General features: G+C 46.2%; 1 protein-coding gene across 1 annotated transcript in view; it reads left to right on the top strand.

Annotated features, from left to right (window-relative positions):
- Positions 1-4,520: 4,520 nt before the first annotated feature.
- The window catches only part of Flrt2 (fibronectin leucine rich transmembrane protein 2), a 94,870-nt gene continuing 93,390 nt past the window's right edge, over positions 4,521-6,000 (top strand). Inside the window, exon 1 of the mRNA XM_038338255.1 lies at positions 4,521-4,846. The gene's annotated coding sequence lies outside the window, so the exon portion shown is untranslated. The remainder of the gene's footprint in view (positions 4,847-6,000) is intronic.

Genomic DNA, 6,000 nt, shown 5'->3' with positions numbered 1-6,000 from the left:
TGAGGAGAGGATGGAGAGAGATCATGAGAAAGAAAGTCAGAACCATGAGGGATGCGTTCACCCACTGAGACGGCAGGACAGAACTAATGGGAGACCACCAAGTCCACTTGGAATGGGACTGATGGAACATGCGACCAAATCGGACTCTCTGAGGGTGGCTGATGGTGGAGGCTGACCGAGGAGCCAAGGACAATGGCGATGGGCTTGGTCTCTACGACATGGACGGGCTCTGTGTGAGCCTTGTCAGTTTGGTTGCTCACCTTCCTGGACCTGGGGGGAGTTGGGAGGACCTTGGACTCAACATAGTGTAGAGAACCCTGATGGCTGTTTGGCCTCAAGAGGGAGGGAGTGGGGTGTGGGTGGAGGGGAGGGGAGGGAAGGGGGAGGAGGAGGGGAGGAGATGGCAATTTTTAATAAAAAATAAATAAACTGGAAAAAAAAACAAGAAAAAGGTTTCTCAGAAAAAAAAAAAGAAAAGCTCAAAGGACTTTATGGAAAAGGGGTCTGAAAAAGGTGTAAGATCCAGAATCCCAGGATGCCTGATACTATCCCAAACATAACATGGAAAATGTACACCTGAAATTTCCTAATGTGGTTTAATGACATTGTGAGTTGACATAATATTGCGCACAGCAGAAATACCACATCAACCCACACCTAGAAGAAGAACTACAAGTGGTTTCTCAATGACAGGTGAGAGAGGTAGAATCCGTTTTTTGCAAGGTGATCTTCCCAGGATCTCCAATCCCATGTAGGTAATCCTGGACACGTGGAGTTGCAAGCAATGTTAAATGGTTTCTCTCCCCGCCCTGTGTGTGTGTGTGTGTGTGTGTGTGTGTGTGTGTAGTGTGTAATAATGTTTAATGAGTCTACTGATTGAGGGGCCCATGGACTTAAGGAAAAGAGCTGGATGGGGATGATGTAGATAGTAGTACTCATGTATTTATTTCTCAAAAATAAAAAAATAAAATGCCCCAAAGTGTTAAAAAATAAAGGAGAAGAATATAAGATTTTTATAAATATCTCATAGGCAGTCTTCTTTGTATTTGGGGTTATTACCCATCACGCTGGATACTTTTTTTTTTCTGTTTTGACTATCTTTAATTTATTAGTGAAGGCTGGATTTAGTAATTTATTTCCCAAGAAGAGAATACCAGAAGTAAAACAGGTATTTTACTTCTCATGGCAGAAAAACTGGTGAAGAATATTAGAATTTCTATGTAATAAGTGATACCTGACCCCCATGAGAATGATTAATGATTATTCACAAGGCCTACAATGAAATCCAGAGCATGAAAAATATTAAAAACCCAAAATGATAAATTCCACAAAATCTCTAATCCTCACTTTAAAAACTCCTAGGATCAAGGGCTAGAAAGGTGGCTTCTCATGCTAATGTGCTTCTCATGCATTCATGGGAATGTGAGTTTGCATCCTAAAGTACTGTATAACAAGCCAGGAGCATGTGTGCCTGCAATCCTGGGGCTGGCAAGGAGACAGGAGTATCCCCAAGGCTTGCAGGCTAGCCAGTCTAGCCACACTGGTAAGCTGTAAGTTCAACTGAGAAAGACTATCTTGAAAAATAAGGAGGAGAGTAATTGGGGAAGAAGCCAAAGTAGACCTTTGGCCTCCCCATGTATGTGCTCTCTTTCCCTCCCTCCCTCTCTCCCTCCCTCCCTCCCTCCCTCCCTCCCTCCCTCCCTCCCTCCCTCCCTCCCTCCCTCCCTCCCTCCCTCTCTCTCTCTCTCTCTCTCTCTCTCTCTCTCTCTCTCTCTCTCTCTCTCTTCCTCCCTCATAAAAAAAGGAGAAACTGATAAATTGTCAGAGTGAATGCACAGGAGGAGTCAACCTTAAGGGCTCCTGAGATGGGAATAGACTGCAAGGGGAAAATGGGAAAATGCTGACATCTGAACTTAGTTTATTACAGTATGTAGGCATATTGATTTCTCAGTTTTGATAAACATGTGGAAGCAAGGCGAGAACGTTAATAGATGACGCCTATACCAGAATTGAAGGACTTTGCCTATGCAGTGAAAGTTAGGAGTATGTGATGTAAGGATAACCCCATCAACAATAATAAGCAAACTCATGTCTAGTACACCTTGCCTATGCTGATTTTCCGGTGGTGCGGTAATATTACATGTCCGTTTTCTAAATCAAGTAACACGGGCTCAGTGTAGACTTGAATTTACACAACATTGGAATTTTCAACACTTGAGGTGTGAACTGTGGTCTGTGGTCGGTGGCCCGGGTATTGTGTTATTTTAACTGTTACCTAGAATTAGAAAGGTCAGCCTCCCCCCCCCCCATTGCTCCTGTATGCATGTGCACATGCTTCTTATTAATGGAGAATAATCTGAGTTTAGTTGCAATAAAGGCTCCATTAAGGGCTAACGCCTTAAAGATTACTACTGAGCTAGTTTTCTGCTTCTTTTCCTTTCTTTAGACAACCGTTAACACTCTGATTTATTAATGATTGGTCCTCCATAGAAGTAAAATAGTGTAACTATCATAGATTGTGAATTTACAAAACTATTGTTCTTAGGAGCCCTTGGACCATATCCATTCCTTTTGCTCTGTCTGGCCCCACCCTCATACTCCTCTAAAGCTCATGCTTAAGTCATGTGGACAAGAAACTTACTACATCGCCTCTCTTCATACATTTGTTGTACTGTTATTTGTATTTATATTTTTTAAAAAATATAACCGTAATAACTGTACCAGTGACTTTTTAAAAAAGAAGAGCATGCCCATCTCTCTGTTTTATTTTAATTAAGAATCACCAATACTTGAAGATAAAATTTTAAATATTGATAACCATTCTCTCTTCCTTTTCACTGTTCATCTCTTCCCAACAGCATAAATTTGAAAGTAAAGCCTGTTTAGGCTTCCATCTTGCCAGTTAACCTAAATATGTACTTAAGGGTGAAACTCAATAAAGCGTCCTCGTCAGAAGAAGGATGCAGGCTAAGAGCTCTTCCGCAGGCACATAGACACATTTACATAGGAGAATGGCTATTTAAAGGCAGTTGGAAGCTCATTTGTCCTAAAAGTGTGGTTTTCTTCGCGAATGGACTGAAGAGCCCAAGGAGCTATCCCTGTGTTCTACTGCCACCTTGGCAAATCAGAAGGATTTACAACGGAATTCTTCACGCGGAGGTCTGGAAGCTGCTTGCTCGGCCTCTCAGGACTGCAGGGCTCAGACAGGCATTTGGAGTGACTGCTGTTCACATTGGCTTGAATGTGTTGCCGGGCGGAGGAATGGGGGGACGTTGGCATCTATTCTGTGGAAAAGCATGCTTTGCTTTCCTTTTAGAAACAATCCGGCTCCAGCAAGATTTACTTGTAACTCTCAGAGCTCTCTAACAGCTTCCTGCTTCTTTAGTGCAGAACAGAGCCTGAAAAAGCGATGCTGTCCTTCCACTGATCTGGGTTTGCGCTCAGATCAGTCTTGGCTCATTTTAGTGTGAAGGCTGCAGTAGAGGCGCCTCAGAACGATTTTCTCGGGACTAAGTTTCTTTCCAGGGTCAGCGAGATGGTTCTCTGCTATATATCCTTTAACTTCCTGGAAGTTCTGAATGCAGTGCATCTACAAAGCTGTTTATTAAATCCAAGCAGGAGTTTATTATCTATTTAACCTGTTCCAGGGGTCAAATCGCCCTTAAAACTGACCTGCTGTTTCAAGTCCGCCCCGCTTTTTATTTCCCTTTTCTTGCCTATTTTATATTTTGCATTTTTATTCTTGCCGCCCCCCCCCTCCCCCGAGTAGTTACACTCCAGCCTTTCCCTTTCTTCCCATTTCCCCAATCACATATCAATCTCCTTTTTTTTCTCCACTGGGTCTTCAGGTGTCTTAATCTTTCTTACTTAAGTGATGTCATTGAGTTTACACTGGCCTCAGAAGGATAGTTGGGAGGCGGCTGTCCTTGTGGTTTCTTTTACATTTGCCTGGAGTGGGTGTGTACCCTCCTCCATTCCTCTCGCAGTGCACTTGGAATTCTGCTAAGAGTTAGAACTAGATCAGAGATTTCCACGTCTTCAAAGCGCAGCTGGTAAAGGAAATGATACCAGGGGCGGAGGGGGGGGGCAGAAGTAGAGGAATAAAAACCAACTTTTCTGGCAACTTCAATAAATCCGGTAACTGGAGGTAAAAAATAGATTGTGAGGGCTGGGTCTGGTCCGGATGAAACGCTAGGCTCCTTCCCAATTCCCGAGTCTGGCTCAGAAAGAGCGCCACTGGCATCTTGCCACGCAAGTGCCCCTAGACAGCCACACGCCCACTGGAACTGCACGTGAACAAAGCTTTTGCCCGGACAGCCACCGCCTGCGGTTTCTCAGTGCAATCTAGCTTCTATCTGGAGTGTAGGGTGAACACAGGGTTAAGCTAGTTCCCTCCTTGGCAGGAGGGAAAGGAGGGGGAGGGGAAACGAAGCGTTCTGCCTCGCAGGGTACCGTGCAGTTAGCAGTACATTTGAAAGCGGTAGCCAGCACTTGTGAGTTTGGCGTCATCCATTGTCACAACCGAGGAATGTGCGCTGAGAGATAACACCAAGCGCAGGGCCTCTCAAACACGCAGAGCTTGCTCTGCTCCCAGGTGCGCTCCTTTCTGGTCCTCCGTCTCGAGTTTCCAGTCGCTGGAGACAGCACGTCTAAAACCGTCACGGCGTCCACGGAGCCTCAGGACCAGGGTGGAAGTTCTCAACGATGGGCAGGAGGGACCTCGGCGGCGACCCCTAAAACAATACCATGCCCGGGGAGTCCCTCTGCTGCCGCTGTGCCAGCTTCTTCCCTTTCCACCTCCCCGACCCAGTCGAATTCGGATGAACTAAGGAGACAAGGCCACCAGGTAAAGGGGTTGCAAAGCCAGGTGAAGTTTCTAGTGGTAGCCCTAGCTTTCTTAGGTGGGCACCACGCTATCTGGGAAAATTGATTGTATTTCCTTTTTTTGTACAAGTGGTGGATAGTCATCGGGTGGGAGTTCTAAGTACTGTCTCTTTACATTCCCAAAGAATATAGGCTTTTTTCCTCTCTCTATCCCGACTTGGGGGATACTCTCAAGTCGAATCCACGTCTTCTAGGGAGTTTTGTGACTGAGTTGTGGGGTAAAAACGCTCCTTTGCTGCCTGCCAGAAACATCAATCCTAAATGGAGTTTTCCAAATCCCGCATGCTTTTCGAACTCCAGCCTCTCATTTCCACTAGAATGATTCTCTTAAGTCCGGTGAGTAGCAACCTCCCCTACCCGTCCGAATTGAATCCCAGAAGTGTCTGAAGCCTCTACCCGCCCTGTGCCCCAAATCCAGGATTAATTAGCTACTAAACCGAGGATGCTAGTTTGTTTTCTTTCCGATCCAGTGCGATTTTTCCAAACCAAGGACCCTTTCTGCTCTGCTCTTGCACTGGGGACTGGCAGTTCCAGGGTTGGTGTAATTGTGCTTTCCTGACTCACCGGCGGGGGATAGAGAAGTCCCCCGGAACTCTGTAATCACTTTCCCTGCGCGTGCCTGGGACATAGATCTGGGTCCTTCTACGCCCCCCCCCCCCCGCCGCGGCGCTGAACGCAAGGCCGAACAGATGCCCAGAGTAGTAAGGGCAAGGACCCATCTAGCTGCCCTTGGAGTCCCCACCAGACTAGGACCTCCTGGAAAGATTCCTCTGCTAAGCTACCAGTCCACGGCTCTTCCTGGAGCTTTCGGCGCTGCCTCGAATCACTTCTGTTTCGCTAATCCTCCACGATGAAGGGTCCAAGCTAGTTAAGGTCTCTGCATTAATGAGGGAAGGGAACATTTAGAAAAAGAGCCTGTCTTGAAAGGACTGGTCCTAAACTTGCTGTTTGGATAAATCATCTTGCCTACCGGGGGGGGGGGGGGGTGGAGGGCTTGGGCAGGGGCAGTTGCTGCTGAAGGCTACAGCAATCGCCGCTGTCATTTTGGCGCTTCTCTTCAGAAGCTTCCAAGATGACTCTCACTATTTGTTCTTTTCCGATTAAAGTCTCCATTCG

The sequence above is a fragment of the Arvicola amphibius genome, chromosome 7 (genome assembly GCF_903992535.2).
Source record: "Arvicola amphibius chromosome 7, mArvAmp1.2, whole genome shotgun sequence".
In the NCBI taxonomy this organism is placed as follows: Eukaryota; Metazoa; Chordata; class Mammalia; order Rodentia; family Cricetidae; genus Arvicola; species Arvicola amphibius.
Note: the sequence above shows the minus strand (reverse complement) of the source record. Positions and strands in the feature narration are given on the sequence as shown.